The 17,544-nt window shown below is 40.3% G+C and overlaps 1 pseudogene; it reads left to right on the top strand.

Moving 5' to 3' along the window:
- LOC119816245 overlaps positions 1 to 2,457 on the top strand; it is a 28,431-nt pseudogene extending 25,974 nt beyond the window's left edge.
- Positions 2,458 to 17,544: the final 15,087 nt, after the last annotated feature.

Raw genomic sequence — 17,544 nt, 5'->3', positions numbered from 1 at the left:
GGATTCCAAGTAGAACAAACCCTAGAAGAGAAAGATAACATTATCCAAATGGCTGCTGATAACATCCAGCAGAGACCCGGGATTATGGAGATCTACCAGTGAAGTCAAATTCAAGATTCAACAGAGCCAGGGACTCTAGGATCTGCTGCTCAGGAATGCCTTTCCTGGCATTCTGTGAAGTTTTCTTTGTTATGGAAAGCTCAGAGTTCAAAGAAGGAGGAGAAAAATGATGGAAAACATTCAGACTATTTCTTATCACTAAAAGTGCTCAAGAGACAGGAGATCTCTTGACTGTAGGGGGTTGTTTGAATAATGCCTTTGAACACAAAGCCGCACAGCTAATAAGAGGAGGGGACACATCTTACCCTTGACATTCCTTGGCAGGTGGGAGGCATTCTCCTCTTGGGAGTAAACAAAGTGCTATGGGAACAGAGTTCACACAGCAGGCCAGTATATTATTATATGTAGGTCACAGGGGAAGATGAGGTAGTTCCCATGGCTGAACTTCCAGCTTCTTTTTCCCATGGCAGGCAATTTATATTATGGTGTTCTAAAAGCATGATGTTTTCACTCTTGTTCTGTTTTACTGCTTTCTTCATTCCCTGTCAGCCCTTTTTCACGGGTGGAACCCAACCCTAGACAAGGGGCCTCAGAAGATACATGGAGACAGACTACTTTGGGTCTTTACTGCAGGACGCAGCTACTCTGCTTCCAGAGTCAGCTCCTCAGTGAGCTGAAACTGTAATGGATTTGTGAGTCCCCAGAAGCTTGCTGAAGGATCCCAGCGGTGGCAGACACTGGGTCCCAGCAGTGGCCAGTGGGAGCAGCCAGTCCTAGGCAGGGACTGCGCATGAGACACACGGCAGATCTCCATGTAACTGGTCCCCACCCATGTGGCTGCAGCTGGCAAGACTTGCTGCAGGATCCTGACAGCGACAGACAGACAGATAGGCACACCATACAGAGTGGGGTTTGATATTTATTTAATGGTTATGGAAGGGAAGAGAGAAGGGCAGATAGGGGGATAAGGGGTGAGAGAGAGAGAGACACAGAGACAGAGACACAGAGACAGAGACAGAGACAGAGAAGGGAGGAGGGGAGAAGAGGGGAGAGGCAGAGGCTGCTTCTTCCTAAGATAGAGACTGGAAGAGAGAACAAGGCTGCAAGCAGGGAATGGGCACGCTTGTCCCTTAAAGATACAGAACATTACAGAAACAACACATGAAAGTATTTTAATACAGTGTCATTGCAGAAGACCCACCTGATTTTCAGAATAGGATTTCAACAAAGGCATCTCTATGAACCTCAGAAGAGAAATTCCTTCTGAAGTTCATGATATGCAGTGAGACTCAGGACAACTCCATTTCAAAACTGGCCAATCTGGGGCTGCAGATTGGTTGGTTCAGCACTTCCTAAGCACCACATAAAAACAGACATGATAGCTTAAACCATTATTCTCAGCCCCTGGGAGACAGAAACAGGAGGATGAGAAGTTTAAGGTTACTCTTGATATACAATGAGTTCAACTGAAACACAGGATACATGTGACCTTGTCCCCCAAAATGGTCAAAGTTACATCGCTGTGAACTGATATTAAAGAATACGCTGTGACCTTCGGCCAAAATAAATGTTTTCAGGGTTCACCTGCCCGTTAGACTCAGAGAACAGACTATCTATGGCTCACGATATAGTAAGAGGCCCATGAAAATACTTTCTCATTAATGTTTATTATAATCCAAAGAAATAAAAGAGAATTCAATAATAATGAATGTACAGTTATACATCCAGAATATTTTAACTTTTTTTACACTAAAATCTATTCTAACCCTGTTCATACTATAGCAGTGTAACAAGTACATCAAATAATCTTTGTGGAAGATGAACTCTCAAACGTGATATGATTAAGTCCTAGGGAAAACATCATTCTCTTTCAGCTTCCTCCTCTTGGTTTCCATTGAAATTTGCCCTGGGACAGTCTTTTCCAAGCTACATCAAAGGTGTCCTTTGACCTCCACAAGCATGTCTTGGCACACAGACAATTAAGAAGAAAATAATGAAATCAGTTGATCCACCACCTTAATCGCTGATGTATTCCATTGTATTTAGCAAGACAGGGTCACAGAAGTTTTTCTGGGTTCTCAAATCATGACTGTTTTCATTTTATCTAACAGAAGTGTGACTTGTGAACAACCAGTGTTCCTTCTTCTCTTTCAGTGCGGTGGATCACCCTTACTATCCATTTTTAGAAGAATATTGAGCATGAGTTGTTAAACATTACAGAGACTCTCTTCCCTCCAGACAATGTGTATCTGTATTTGATAGAGTGGTTGAGAAGCAGGATTCCTGCCTCCATGTGCTTGTCAAATGTTACAAAAATCTCAAGTGATTTTCCTGATGATTATAAAATAGCACACAAGTTACAGAGAATTTATAAAATAAAAAGAAATATTTGATGTAGCTTTCTTGAGTCTTTACATAATTTCATGACTGCATTGTTACTTACAAAATTAGAATCAATTTCAACACATGGATCATATACTTTAAATGTATTGTTTTTAAATTATCAAACTTTATTCAAGAATTTTAGAGTGCTTTTCTGGTTGTAAAGAATAGGTCTTACTAACTTATTTGATTTCTTATTTTTCAAAGCAGGTTTGAGAGTAGAATGCATCACTTTCTTTTATTCCCTACCAAAATTGTGTTGATTATCTTTTTTTCCTCCAGGCATTGCTTTATAATAAATTAGGAAAATTTATACTAAGTTTACATATAAATATTTTTCAGTGCAGAGTTTTGAGATAAATGGAGTAGAGGAAGACAAGGGAGAGAGAGAAGGAGAGAGTGATAGATAGATAGATAGATAGATAGATAGATAGATAGATAGATAGATAGATAGATATAGAGAGAGAGAAAGAACATTTTGAGTATGAAAGCCTACTGGAAAAAATAGGATAGTAACCAAATCAAACCTGAAGTATTCAATGAGAAATGGGGAGGGGTGGACTGGAGAAGGCTCAGTGGGTAAGAGTGTGTACTGTTCTTGCAATGTGGTTCCCAGCACAAATATTGGCACTGCACAATTGCATGTAACTCTGCCTCCAGGACACGTAAGTCCATCTTTTGGCCTCTTTGGGCACACGTATTCATGTGCACTTACCTTCCCCCCCCCCAAGACATACACATGGTTAAAAAGCAAAAATAAGACTTAAAAAAATCAATAAGCATCTTTTAGAAACTAATTCTTCTTCTTAATCTCTCACATTTTTTCTTTTAAAATTTTACTTTTTGATGTTTTGTTTATTTGTGGTTTTGTTTTTCTTTTTCTTTGTTGTTTTCTATTTACTTATTTATTCTTTTCTTTATTTTTTCTTAAAATCTGTTCTTTGAGAATTTTGTATATATGCATTGTGTTCATACTTGCTGTGGGACAATGGTATTGTACCATGTAAAGTTTTGTAAGTTGTACTGGTTTAATAACATGATGATTGGCCAGTAGCCAGGCAAAAACAGCAGAATTGTTGGAAGAGGAAAGGCTGGGTCTGCAGTCCTAACCCAGATGCAGAGGAAGGAACATGAGAATGCCTTGCTGATCAAAGGTACCAAGCCACGTGGCAGACACAGATAGGAAGTAGGGGTTAATGTAGGCTGTAAGAGTTAATAAGAAGCCTGAGCTAATAGGCCAACCAGTTTATGATTAATGTAGACCTCTGTGTATTTCTTTGGGATTAAACAGCTGCAGGACCAGGCGGGACAGAAATCTCAGGCAATGCATACTTACCCTCAACTCTTCCCAGATCCATTTTCCTCCCTTACCCATCCATCGTTGTGTCCTAAAAAATATCATAGCAACCAACCAACCAACTGACCACCCAAACAAACATACAAACAACTAATCAACCAATCACCAACCAACTAACCAACCAACTGACCACCCAAACAAACATACAAACAACTAATCAACGAATCAACCAACCAACCAACTGTCCACCCAAACAAACATACAAACAACTAATCAACCAATCAATCACCAACGAACCAAAAAAACAACCAAACCAACCAAACAACAAAAACCAATGCCTCTCAAGAATAGTTTGTGCTGCCAAAATAATTTTGGATGTGTGGTCTTTCACTGGAATGTAGTCAGCATATAAAGGAATACACACTTAGAAGAAACTGTCATATGCTCTTCTAGCACTAACAATTAACATGTGTTCTGTGCCTAGGGGTAGGAACATATGAGTATCTACCTGCTAGGATTTTTACATTGTTTTTACATGTGACAAGTGGAGGGACTAACTCTGCTTCATTCTACATTTATTCAACAAGTTTGTATATTGAATAGTCTTGACATGTAGAGACAGCATCTCTCTGCAAGGAAATGGGAATCATGACTAATAAAGTAAACAGCTAATCTCCTTGTCAAAGAGGCAGCCACGCTAACTGTAAATAAAATGTATTCCCATTACTCAAAGTTTTTCTCTTTTTACTCAACCTGCTGAATGTTCATGTGCCATTGAATTGTTTCACTTTATGTTCTGTAAACTAGAAATGCTGTAACTGATGCAAAAGTGACCTTACTTTGGCTACAAATATTGTCATGAGTAACAAATTCTCACTTATCCCTAACCCAAAAGTTTCAAAGTGTCTACCATCATGTACAAAACATATCTAGCTAGTTTATACATTTGTAAGTAATATTATAATCTCGACCTTTCATATTCTTGACAATTATTTGAAGTAAATTGAGAAGTGCGAAGAATGGATAATGGTAGCAGAGTGGGAATGTTAGGTGCTATTTCCTTCTTTCCTTCCTTCTTTCCTTCCTTCTTTCCTTTCTTCCTCCCTCCCTTCCTTCCTTCCTTCCTTCCTTCCTTCCTTCCTTCCTTCCTTCCTTCCTTCCTTTCCCACACTCCTGATGATATAAGTCACAAAGCAATCACACACCAGTTCAGAATTATGAAAAATAAAGGGGTTATTTATTTAAAGGGAAAACCTTACAGATTACTGTCCTACACAGTCCTATGAGTGAACAGGAACAGAGTCTAGGAACCGGAACGTGGAGCCAGAAGCAAGAGCTGGCATATGGTTACTGTTGCTTTTACAGTATAAAAGACCATGCCCAAGTGGTATGGTATCTCAAAAGCTATTGGCTGAAGGAACAGAATGTTCTTCCACAGCACCCTCCCTCCCTTCTTCCTTCCTTCCTTCCTTTCTTTTTTTCTTCCTTCTCATTTTGAAACAGGGTCTCTCTACCAAACCTTGACTGTTCTAGAACTCACTTTGTAGACCTGGCTGGCCTCAAATTCACAGAGTTCTGTTTGTTTCTACTTCCTGAGTACTGAATTAAAGGTATGAAGAACCACTATGTTCTATTTTCTTTCTTATAACGCAATACTTTTTATTAATTTTTGGGAGTGTCACAATGATTATTATATTGTTATCATATATGACTCCTCCACTTCCCCTAATTCCACCTAGATCTACCTTAACACCTCCCAACCTCATGTGTTCTTTTTATTCTTACTTTTAAAAAGGAGTTCAGTTTGTGCTGCTCATATACTCAGCATGACTCACTTACCAGGTGCCACACACTTAATGAAAACTAACCAGCCATCAGTTATCAATAGCTCCTCAGCTAAAGGTAAATATGGCTTACAATACCTTGAAAAACAGTAATGCTATTAAAGCCAGACCAGTAGCATTGATTATAGTCTCCAGACCCTAGTGAATCCTTAAGATTTTTGTCTCATGTATCAAGTTGGAAACCACCTCTGTGATATGTTAAAGGCTGCTGTAATCCTGTCTTATGTTACCCACTACTTGGATCTCTCCTTTCATTATCACAGGTTAGATTTGTACTCAGGATATTGTGTCAGGACCTATGGGAAAGTGAGCTGATTCTCCCTCCCTCTGCTTGATTTATTTTTCTTTTGAAAAGTACTCACCTCCAACATGGCACGGAAATCCACTGTGTCCAGTAATAATTTCCCCTGTTCATCTACTGGAAAATCATTATCCCCTGGCTGGAAGAGAAGTGTTTGTTAAGGAAATCTCACAAAACATATGTCTCGCCTATAGTACTGCTTTTAAGAATATCTTGAAGGAGATGGAGAGATAGATAGATCAGTGATTAAGCAATGGTTTCTTGTTGTAGAATGTTATTTTAAAGTGTGTTACATTTGTTTATGCTGTGGAGCATTTGTTTCATGGTGTAAAGATGTTTTACTTTTTTATGCTACATCTCTTTAACTCTGTGAAGCTATGATGCTTTGCCTGTCTAAAACACCTGGTGGTCTAATAAAGAGCAGAATGACCAGTAGTGAGGCAGGAGAAAGGATAGGCAGGGCTGTCAGGCAGAGAATATACATAGAATGAGCAAGGAGCAAGGGAGCAAGATAGAACAAGGAGAGGAGGACGCTAGGGTTTAAGCACATAGACACCCAGCCTATCGCGGAGGAAGAATGAAAGTAAGATTACAGAAATAAGAAAAGGGAGAAAGGTGGAGGGGAAAGAAGTGAGCAGTTAAAAAGCTAGCTAGAAACAAGCCACGGTAAAGTCGGGCATTCATAAGTAATAATAAGCCTCTGTGTGTGTGATTTATTTGGGAGCTGGATGGCAGGCCTCCCAAGAGAGTCCAAAGAGTAAAGAGTAAAAAAAAAAAAAAACCACCATAACAACAACAGCTTCTCTTTCAAAGGACCTGAGTTCAATTCCCAGCACCTTCATCATGGTCACAACCTTTTGAAATTAAGTCCCATAGGGTCCAATGCCCTCTTCTCTCCTACACAGACACTAGTACAGAGATATACACACAAGCAAAATAGTAACACACATTAAACAAATATTTTTTAAAATATGTGAATCATATCTTAGAAATAAGAGAGAAAGCATCCATAAAGTGAAGCATGATTCTATACAGTGTGTTTACAAAGTGATACACAGGTAGAGTTGTAAAAATTATCTTTAGGAGCCTAGTTTTGCATTGTTCTCTTATGTCAATTATATGAATAAATAAATATTTTCTTATAATAATTTATTTTTGAAATTAAAATGTAATTACATCCTTCCCATTCCTCACTCCAGTGTCTCCCATGTATGCCCTTGCTGTCTTTGAAATTCATTTCCACTTCTGCTTTAATTGTTGCCACACCCACACCCACATGCACACACACATATGTAGATATAATTCCCGCACCTAAATAGTATTTCCAAACAACAAATTGAGCCCTCCTAGTAGACTTGTATTCTTTTGTCTACTCCTTTTTTTGGAAAAATAGAAAATGTTTTATACTCACTGAGAAGCCCAGTCATTGCATGGCCTTGAACGCCAGCAAGAATTTATATCAATTCGGTCCCAGGATAAATAATAAATATGAATAAAAGTGGGCCCAAGGGCAGGCATGTGAACCAAGGATGGCCAATCAGGACTTTGTGAAAGACTGATTGTGATAAGAAAATATGCAGAGAAGCCATAAAGTGTCAATGACCCTGAAGATGAAACTCTTGGGACCATGCTTGCCACCAAGGGAGAAAATTGGGATAAGACCCAAGCAAACATCCAGTAATACAAATAAATGTTAAACATGTATAAATACAAGATTTTCTGGAAGTTACTTCTAATATGTGATTCTAACCATTTCTAAATCCAGTAAGCCCTTTGTGAAACCTACTCAGAAGTTTAATAACAAAAATTTATATGATAGTATAATGGAAAATTGTCTCAACCAACCATAAAAATGATATCCATGCCCCATGAAAAAATATGTACATTTGACAATACAAACACCTACCTTCAATGGTACTGGGTAATGTATAAGGTAAAGGTCAACATAGTCCAGTTGAAGTCTTTTCCTGATTATTCCAAACTAAGACTAGATGAGTTCTGGTTGAAAGCATGTGCATCAAAGTTGCAGAAGTTGAGGATTAGAAGTTATGATTAATTGATTTCCCAAACATGAATGCTTGTTTATCCTAATACTGAACTATTTTTTATGCGTGAAGGAAAGTTATAATCATTACCTTTAATCCAGAATTTACTTAACTCATGCTTAACAATGTGAACTCCCTTATATATTCTTTGTAATTGGTAGCTCATTGAACAATGAAAGGATATTACTCAAGAAATAAACACATACCACTAACAACTTTCAAAAACTGAATTATTTTTCATAGAGATTATAATCTAAAATTACTTTATCTCACCCATTGATAGAACAGATACCTTTAACCAAGTTCTGGTCAAGTAATATAATTTTTACTTCCTTATATTTTAATAATTTGCATACTTGCATGCTATAAAAACTCTACCTTTGTGGTGATGAACAAGTCTTCTCTCTTTACAATGCCAGTTTTAATCTTGCTTTGAATGGCCTGCCCTACCTCCTCTTCCATATGATATGCAAAAGCAGTATCAATATGGCAGAACCCAACATCTATAGCTAAGTTGGCGGCCTCCGGTGACTTGCTATTGGGAACCTAGAGGAACAACCCAAAGAGGTATTTAGAAATGCACATTCTGAAAGCTAACTCAGAGTGAGCCTAGATGGGAGTTTACTAAACCAGAAAGAGTTAGGTTTAGTCACCCTTAGACCACTAGGCAAGGGCTTAGCCCCCTGATCCTTGAATACCCACTTTTTATCTTATAAAACATAAGGAATTCTACAGAAATATTGTAGATGTCACAGAAAACTAAGATTCTCCACAGACTCATTGCTTGCCTATATTTTGTCCCACATTGGAGGCAATGAGCCAAAATCTACTTTTTGGGGGTCTTTTCTGATTAATAGTGTTAAGTTGGGGGCATAGCCCCCAGGCCTTTGCATTCATCTCAGTCCCCAGGCCTGGGAGTTGTATTGGTCTTGACTCCAAATCCCAGTGTGCCAGGTCCTGATGCCGCACGTGGGCAGGGGAAGCAGGAGGTCAGGACCACTCCCACAGGGTATTTAAATGAGCTCCCAGAGGAGAAACTTGTGGTCTCTCCCCTCTCCCCCAGGTGGTTGCATTAGCAGCCTCCTGGTTCCTACTCGGGGCCACCCATGAGCGCTGAAATCCCATTAAACCTGGATTTTTTTTTTTTAATTTGGCTTTTTGTAATTTGGCTTGATTGGGATCTTTGCATTATTAGCAAATAGCTCATGTTAGGAAAAATTCCAGACAAATAGCAACTTTCACATCCAAAAAAAAAAAAAAAAGAAAAAGAAAAAGAAAAACTATTTATACTGATGCAATCTTGGTTAGTTACTGGCATTGATAAATGCCAAGCTCACACTGAGTTCAAATGTTTGCTTGGAAAACACACTCAATTTACATAGTGGGGTTACTAAGCAAAATAAACAAAATTACATAGACACTCTTCTTTGACCCCAGCTAGGACACAAAAGCCTGTGACAGCAAAGATCTCAGATACCACACAACACCAAGTTAGTAATTAGGGATTTGAACAAGTTAGGGATTTGAACAGAGAACAGTATCTTATGTTAGTCTTTGTGCATATCCATTTACTTTGTCTGCAAGAACTAAACACAGGCAGAGAAAGAAAAAAGAACCAACCCTAGGAATATATTCTCCTTAAATTGTGAACATCCTATTGGAGATTATTCATTTGGGGTGTCAGCCCTTTCAACCAAAGATCATTTGCTGAACAAAGATATGATTGAAATTAAACCTAAAAGTACTGCCTTGACTGTGAGATTTGGATAAAGATAGGACCGTTCCTTTATTAAAGAATTTAAGGTGTGAACTGGGAAGATGTCTCAATCAATAAAGTGTTTGTTAATAAGTCTCAGGATCTTAGTTCAGACCCCAGCACTCATGTAAAAGGAGAGTATGGCATGGTGGCGCACACGTGTAAACCCAGTGCTTAGGGAAACAAAGTCATGGGGATCTGTGGAGCTCACTGGACTGCAAGTCAAGCTGAATCCCTGAGTTCCAGAAACAGTGGGACATCTTACCTCACAAAAATAAAGTGAGAGCAGTTTAGTCAGACTTTTACCTCTGGCATAAATACATATTTGCACACAAACCTTGTAGGTCCATATTTCTACATGGTGTGACAGCCAAGTTCTCTGGCCATGGTTGGTATCCTGAGCAATCTCGTACCCTGTAGCTACCCTAACAATAGCTCAGGATATGTTGCTCCTTTTCTTTTGTAATTATGTAGATGGCCTGAGAAGAGGTGTGATTCTAAACTAGTGACTGAGCTGTGGATGTGACTGTAGTCCTGCTACTCCCAGAAACAGAAAGTTAATGAACTTCCACCTGAGTTTACCTTGGGGGGATAAAAGGTGTTTGGATAATAAACAAGGGTGATCTTCGGGATTTTAATGAAGCCTGAGACTCTTTACAGACATTGCTGTGTGAACTGTGTCTCAATTATTCCTGTACCTCCACACCTGTCCAGAGAGGGAAAAATAGTTTATGTTAGGAATAGGACCCTAACATAGTGGCACAATAGCAAGACACAAAATTAGGGAAGTGACAGAAAATAATAATATAGGTTGTCAAGGCCCAGGAAAGCTGAAGGGCTAGTTAAAGTCTGGGCAGTGGGCATTCATCAGAAATGTCTGATTAACTGTTCCAGGTGAAGGGACAGGGGACATTCATATCACATAAACTGGTTCATGTTAGTTTTCAGCAAGTCCAGAGCCCAGCAGTTTTTAGCTTGCAGGTCCTCCCTGGATGGTGATTGTCAGCCAACTGGAAACCAGGTGAGAGAGAGACTGGACAGAAACGTCTTTAGTTCTGTATTTAGATGAGAAACACCTGTAGATCTATATTTAGAGGACAACCAAAGGAAACTTAGAATCGTGAGCTGTGACAAAATAATAAGTAGTCTGTATTTCAAGAGCTAAATTTATAGTTTTTCAGAATTCCATTGACTAATGTTAAAACTCTGAAAATTTGAAATCTTGGTGTAACAACAGCATAAAATGGACAAGAAATCTAAAACATTTTTATATACATTAAGCCATTTTTATACCTTTACAAATTGTATCCATCCATGTATTTTCTTAGATCCTTACAATTAATGTCCTGGTGTCTTCAGATTTCTATAACTTGCATTTACACCTTAATAACTTTCATTTATACACCTAAATCACTTTTTTAAATCACAATTTAAGCTTTTGCATTCTCAGACCTTTATAACTTTCATTTATACATCTTCTTAGATCTTAAAACCCTTTCTCAGACCATCTCAACTTAAGGTTTAAGCTTCACACCTTTTTAATATCTAGTTGTTCACCAGGAGACACAGGCTGTTGAGTACTGAGGGCAGTCACTGTAGAGTGAGTCCCTCTAAGAAAAGGGATAGTAAAAAGTTACATTGAAATCTGTTTTGTGAGTTTCCCTCTTTTCTGAGTCTGGTAAAAGGTAAACTGTGTCTAGACATAGTCGGAGCCCTAGGAGAGTGAGGCCTGTGGCCTGAATTTTACACAGGAAGAGAACTGAGAAGGAAGATGAAGCTTTGGGGAAAGAAATGGATGTTTGCTGTTGTGAAAGTTACTATTATCAAGATTGTATATTAACAAAACCTTTTATGAACTTAAGATGTTTTATAGCCTTAAAATACTAAATATTGTTAAAGGTTGTTTCTTAATATATATTGAGCATTTTTTGCAATTTAAATGTTTTATAAAATTTTAAATTTTTTTCCAATAAAATTTTATCATCTTTATTCATGCTAGAGACCTTTCTCCATATTCTAGTTTCCCTTGGCAGAGTTCTCTCTGGATTTTACTTTTTTGAGATGATTTAAATGTTTCTTGCAAGGATGTATCAAACTACAGCAGGCTAAGTTGTTGGAATCAAGCAAAGGTTTTAACCTTTAAATTCTTCAATTGGCAATTCAGTTTTGTTAATATGTATTTTGCTTTACAATTTATATTAGTTTCTGTTTTGAAATTATTTTATCTTTAAGTATGTGGGGGTTGGGTGGGAGGATATGTGTCCATGAAGGCACTCTGACCTGTAGAGGTCAGTAGAGGACAGAGACATGGGCTTCTCTGGGAACTAGAGTTACAGGTTGTGAGCGCCCTCCTGTGGGTCCTAGGAATTGAACATCAGTCCCCTGCAAGAGCAGTACTCACTCTTAACCACTGGGCCATCTCTCTGGCATTTGCAGTTTTTTTTTCCTACTTTCTCAGTGACCATCAGCAAATAACTGCTCAAGTTGAACTATTGTGGAATAAGATCCTGTCTACAACTGAAATCAAAACAAACACATAAAATTTTAGATGTGAACATTTTTGTACCAAGAAAAATATTATGCTCTGGACAACATCTTTTAAGGTCTATCTGTCCCTTTAAGAAGAGAAACAGCAGCATTTAGTTGCTGGTTGTCTTGGTGTTGTGGTCTTGTTTTATCTTAACAGCTGTTTCTGAAGTCAGCATTATTCAGATGGGGATTTTCAAGCTTTGTTGTGTTGTTCAGCTTGACTATGCTATCAAACATAAACCCCAAATTTAGACTCAAGTATGGGGTGGATACAATTGGAAGTTTTGGGGGAAAATATATGAGGGAAAAAACTTCTTTTTCATTTAGCAAAATAAAATGGTTAAACACGATCTTCCTAAAGCCCCGGAACAGTAGCCCTGAATGTCTAAGGTCAAAACTCTGGGTATATATGTGTGTGTGTGCTGTATATGTGTGAGTGAGTGTGTGTATCCAATATATATATATGGATATATGGGAGAACAATCATAAATGAAAATAATGGTCATTCTGTGGAAATAAATAAAATAATAATTGAAGATAAAACCCACAAAGTTTATGATCTTTCAAAAATGAGGTATGCTATTTTGCTTTTTAAAAAAAGATTTATATGTTTATTATGTATACAGTATTCTGTTGTATGTCTGCCTGAAGGCCAGAAGAGGGCACCAGACCTCCTTATGGATGATTTTGAGCCACCATTTAATTGCTGGGTATTGAACTCAGAACCAGTGCTCTTAACAACTGAGTCATCTCTCCAGCCCAGGGTATAACAATAACCCACATGAGGTAAAATCAAACTTTAATAGTATAGATTATTTAATATATAATATCTGCGATTTATTTCTGGACCTTGTTTTTAGGACAAGATGGGAAATATCATACAAAAATCTATCTTCATATACATATCTTGGAGACCTTTTGGAGAAAAGCCCTGCCCACTCCCCCACCTTCTGCCAGGGCAGGGGGATCTTCCTTCCGTTTCCAGCCTGTGTGATTTCTTTCTGCCCCCTCTGCCCTCTCTTTCTTTGGAAGAAGTAGCTACAGCCTCCTCTCCTCTCCCCCTTCTCTCCCTCCCTCCCTCCCTCTCTATCTATCTATCTATCTATCTATCTATCTATCTATCTATCTTTTCCCTTACCTTTTACTAAATAAATTATATCCAAACTCTCTCTGCATGCCAGGCCTATCTGTCTCTGTCTCTCACCTACTCCTTGTGGGACTGGCTGCCCCTTGTGGCCTGCCATGGTCTCTAATCCACCACTGCCATAAACCACCCACAGTGGCACACTGCCACCCCTCAGGGAACTGTACCATTTTATCTAAACCATTACATTTGGTGTATCTCACCTGCCACTACCCCTCATGGGACTGGCTGTCCCGCTGACCCACCAAGGTCTCTCATCTTCTGCCTCCCACCCACCTGGGACCCACAGAGGCCTTGGGTAGTGAGACCTGCTGCTCCTTGTTGGACCACCACCCCTCATTGGACCAGCCTTCCACCCTTATATCTTTAAAAAACAATAACATTGATATGTGACTTGGCCAGGCTCTCTATACATTCCCTCCCACCTGGGGGCGGGACAGCTGAGGGCACATGAAACCCTGGGCTAGGGAACCAAGTATCTGCCTGTGCCCAAGCACCAACCTCTACAGACACCAGTGGCTTTGGTGGTGGGTTTTCCCCTTCCAGTCAGCTTAACCATTTCTCACACTCCCAGCAATCCTCTGGTGTTCCTAGAAATGGGAGGAATGCCCCCAACCACAATCTTCACTGCTACAGTTGAGCCCTTCACTGACATTCATCTCTGGTTGCTTCCCATAGCTAACATTGTAATCAGACTACCCAGTGTAGTCATCCCACACTGACACTGTGTTGTGCCCAGATTATGACCCCCCCCCCGAGAGACCACCAGAAATCAGAGAAGTCCAGACTGCAACAGTAAGGTTTATTGTTATTGTTGGCATAATGCGATCTAGCTCAGAATTCGTCTCCAGCACTCGCCGCAGCAAGGCAGGGAGGAGTTCGAGTTCTTCTGTGGGGTTAGCTTTTTAAAGGCAAAAACTACAAGCTCTTCAGGGTGGTCAGGGGTTTTGGTGCAATTTTTATTCTTACTTCTTGAAGGTCTTTGCTTTTTCCTATCCTGATTTGTCAGCTTGTTTTGTCTTTAGAGTCAGGTTTCGCTGTCCCTGAGTTGGGGCATCTTGTGGTTTATCAGACACCACCAGATAGATGGTCAGGCGTCCTGACTCTTGTGCTTTAGAATTTCCTGAGAAGGAGGGGGGGCACCATCAGCTGTGGGAACATGAAGCTAGTCTGGGGGGTTTTATAAACACTCTGCCAGGAAATTCCTTTGAGAATAAAGGGTGAGGGTCTTACAACTGCACATGCTAAGTGGTGCGTTTGCTTTGGGACTGGGGTCCCTCCAATAATATTTTTTTTTTTTTTTGCTTTTTGTGTTGTTGTTATTTTTCTCTTCCTCTTTTTCTTTTCTTTTGGACCACATGAAAGTGGTCCCCACTGTGAGAGACCATCCAGATGGCCTCTATCATCTAACTTCTGATTCACCTGGACCGGTGCCAGTTGACTTTGTTAATACCCTGACTATAGAGAGAAGACGTTAGTCTACAGGCCTTGCTGTGTTTGTTCGCTGTTTTCACGTTTTTAGCTATGGAATATAAACCTTCAAATTATCAGCCACCTGCCTGTAAATGTTCTGCCTATGTCCTGCTTCTCTGGGCAGCCCCTTCCCCAACCCATCTGAAAATGCTCTTTCTGTCTCACTCCCATTCCTTCTATTCTATCCCTGCCACCACTAAGGCTGGTCCCACGGAAACCAACAAGATTAATCAGATCTGTGAGACAGCTGTTTTCATTTCCAGCCTTTGCTTCGTGCTGTGGCTTGTGGTGTGGCATGGCAGTGTGGCAACAGGGTGTATCATGCCTCTAGGTCTCTCTTGTTATTACATTTAAAACTCCCATGGCTCAAAAAATATGGCTTCTCCATACAACATGTGACTGCCACCATTTTGACTAAAGTCAGGTGACATTACCACCATCTTAACTGAGGGCCAGGTCAGGTAACCAAGTCCCACCATCTTTACTGAGATATTCCCTGCCTGGTCCCCCAGTGCTGATTCTGTTACATGTATGTTTTGTGCAGTGGCATGCCTTTGGTAGGGCCCACCAACAGCATCCACTTCGTCCAATTTCTGTTAACTCTGTTTGTTTGTGTGTGTGCATACATGTAACTTAAATGCATCTATGTTTACTGTTAAATGTTATAATTGTCTGCCCATTATATCTAACAAAGCAATAATTCTCATGTTTTCAATTGTCTAAGACACACCAGACATTTCCATACTACAAACACTGGACAGAAGCAAAGAGTTCAGCTACGCCAGGATGTGACCAAGTTTCTCAGGTTCTCGTCCCACAAGATGATGCCCACAACTAAGCAGGATGCAGTCTTGAGACTCCAACATCCAAATTCCTTTAACCTGTTGTGTGTAACTTCCCTCCTTTTTATTATTAGAAAGAAGTAGGTGAAATTACCTGGGTGTGAGTGAGAAGGAAACATGGAACATGCAATAAACCCACTTAGGAGTTTATTAGAGGGGCTGCATACAGGCCGGGAATTGGTGTGCAGAGAGAGGAAGAAAGAGGACATGTCCAGCTTTTAAAAGCTCCTTAGCACATGCACACAGGGGGTTGGTGTGACTATGTCATATTCAGATGACAAAGATGACAGGCCCATGCATGAGCACAAGGGTTTAGCTGAGTCATATGTGGATGGAACCACGCATGCACGTGCGTCATGTGGGGCCCTTTAACATTCAGGCATTTCCGCAAGAGAAGGCCCATCTGCACATGCTCGCCTTTAGAACCCGGAAGTGCAGCCTTATTTGTGGCTGAATAACTACAATGGGAATGTTATGACCTGCTACTGACTTGTACTGTCCCTTTAAGAGATAAGCCCTGCCCACCCACCCCCCTTCTGCTGAGGCAAGCAGATCTTTCTTCTCTCTGTGCCCCATCTCTCTTCAGAAGAGGGGGCTACAGCCTCCTCTCCTCTCCTCTCCTCTCTGTTTCCCCCCTCTCTCTTTTCTCCTTTCTCCTTTTCACTTTTTCTCTCTCCCTCTCTCCCCCTTCCCTTTTCTTCCACAACCCACTGAATAAACTATGTCCATTTTTTCTGCATGTCATCTATCCATCTCTTACCCACCATGGTCCTCGACGTACCACCTGCCCAGCTGACCTGTCGAGGTCTCTCACCCAGTGCCTCCCACCCACCTGGGACCCACAGTGGTCACAGGTGGTAAGACCTGGCTGCCCTTCAGGGAACTGTGCCATTTTATCTAAACTATTACAACATCTTTCTTGAGAAGTAGACAAACAAAAGTTTCTCACGGAAAGACACATTGTTATGAATCATATAGCTTTTAAACCATGACTGATAGTCAATTTATAATCCCTGAGATAGGAGTTAACAGTATAATTTTAAGATGTAGACAAAAGATTTATAGTAGGTCTTTTAGGCTTCCACAGACAGAATTGTAGTTCCTGGGAGAGGGGAGGGAGGTGACAACATTGGGAAAAGCATAGAACCTGAGTTCAATCTGTGACTGAGTGTGAACAACTGAGGTAACTCATTACCTCTGGACCTATCTGGCCTCCTTAGCCTCTGGATCCAGCAGGCACTGTTCACAGAAGTGTCTGTGTACATTCTACAGGGGCAGCAGCTATAGGCCCATATTTCTATATGGTGTGGCAGCCAGGCTCTGAAGCCATGGGTACCACCTGAGGTGGTCATGTAGACCTGCAGACAGGCTGTCACTGTCTCAACAATAGCCAGGATGTGCCACTCCTTTCTCTTTTGTTATAAATGTAGATTGTCTGGGGAGAGGTGTTTGCTGAAACTGATGACGTAGTTACAGGTGCTGGCATAGCCACGCATTCCCCAGAAAGAAACTATTAGTGAGGTATCCACCTCGGTTGAGTGGGGTGGGGGGAGGGTGGATTAAGAGATGTTTAGTATAATAAACACGGGTAGATCTTGAGGATGGAGAGAAGCCTGAGATACCCTTCCGTGATGGTGGTATAAGCTGTGTCTGGTTATTCCTTGCACCTCTGTACCAGTCCAGTTAGGAAAAATAGTTTTCAATGTCAGGGCCCACGGGCCCTGACAAGCAGCTCTAGACATGCAGGGAGGGGCAGGTGATTTTCCATTCCTGACTCCCGTGTTATAACAAACATAGGGAAAGGGGATTTTTATAGTTTTAGAAGAGAGAGCAGAGAGAAATAGCAAGTTTTGGATCAAAATAAGAGTCAA

This window comes from Arvicola amphibius, chromosome 6, assembly GCF_903992535.2.
Source record: "Arvicola amphibius chromosome 6, mArvAmp1.2, whole genome shotgun sequence".
In the NCBI taxonomy this organism is placed as follows: Eukaryota; Metazoa; Chordata; class Mammalia; order Rodentia; family Cricetidae; genus Arvicola; species Arvicola amphibius.
Note: the sequence above shows the minus strand (reverse complement) of the source record. Positions and strands in the feature narration are given on the sequence as shown.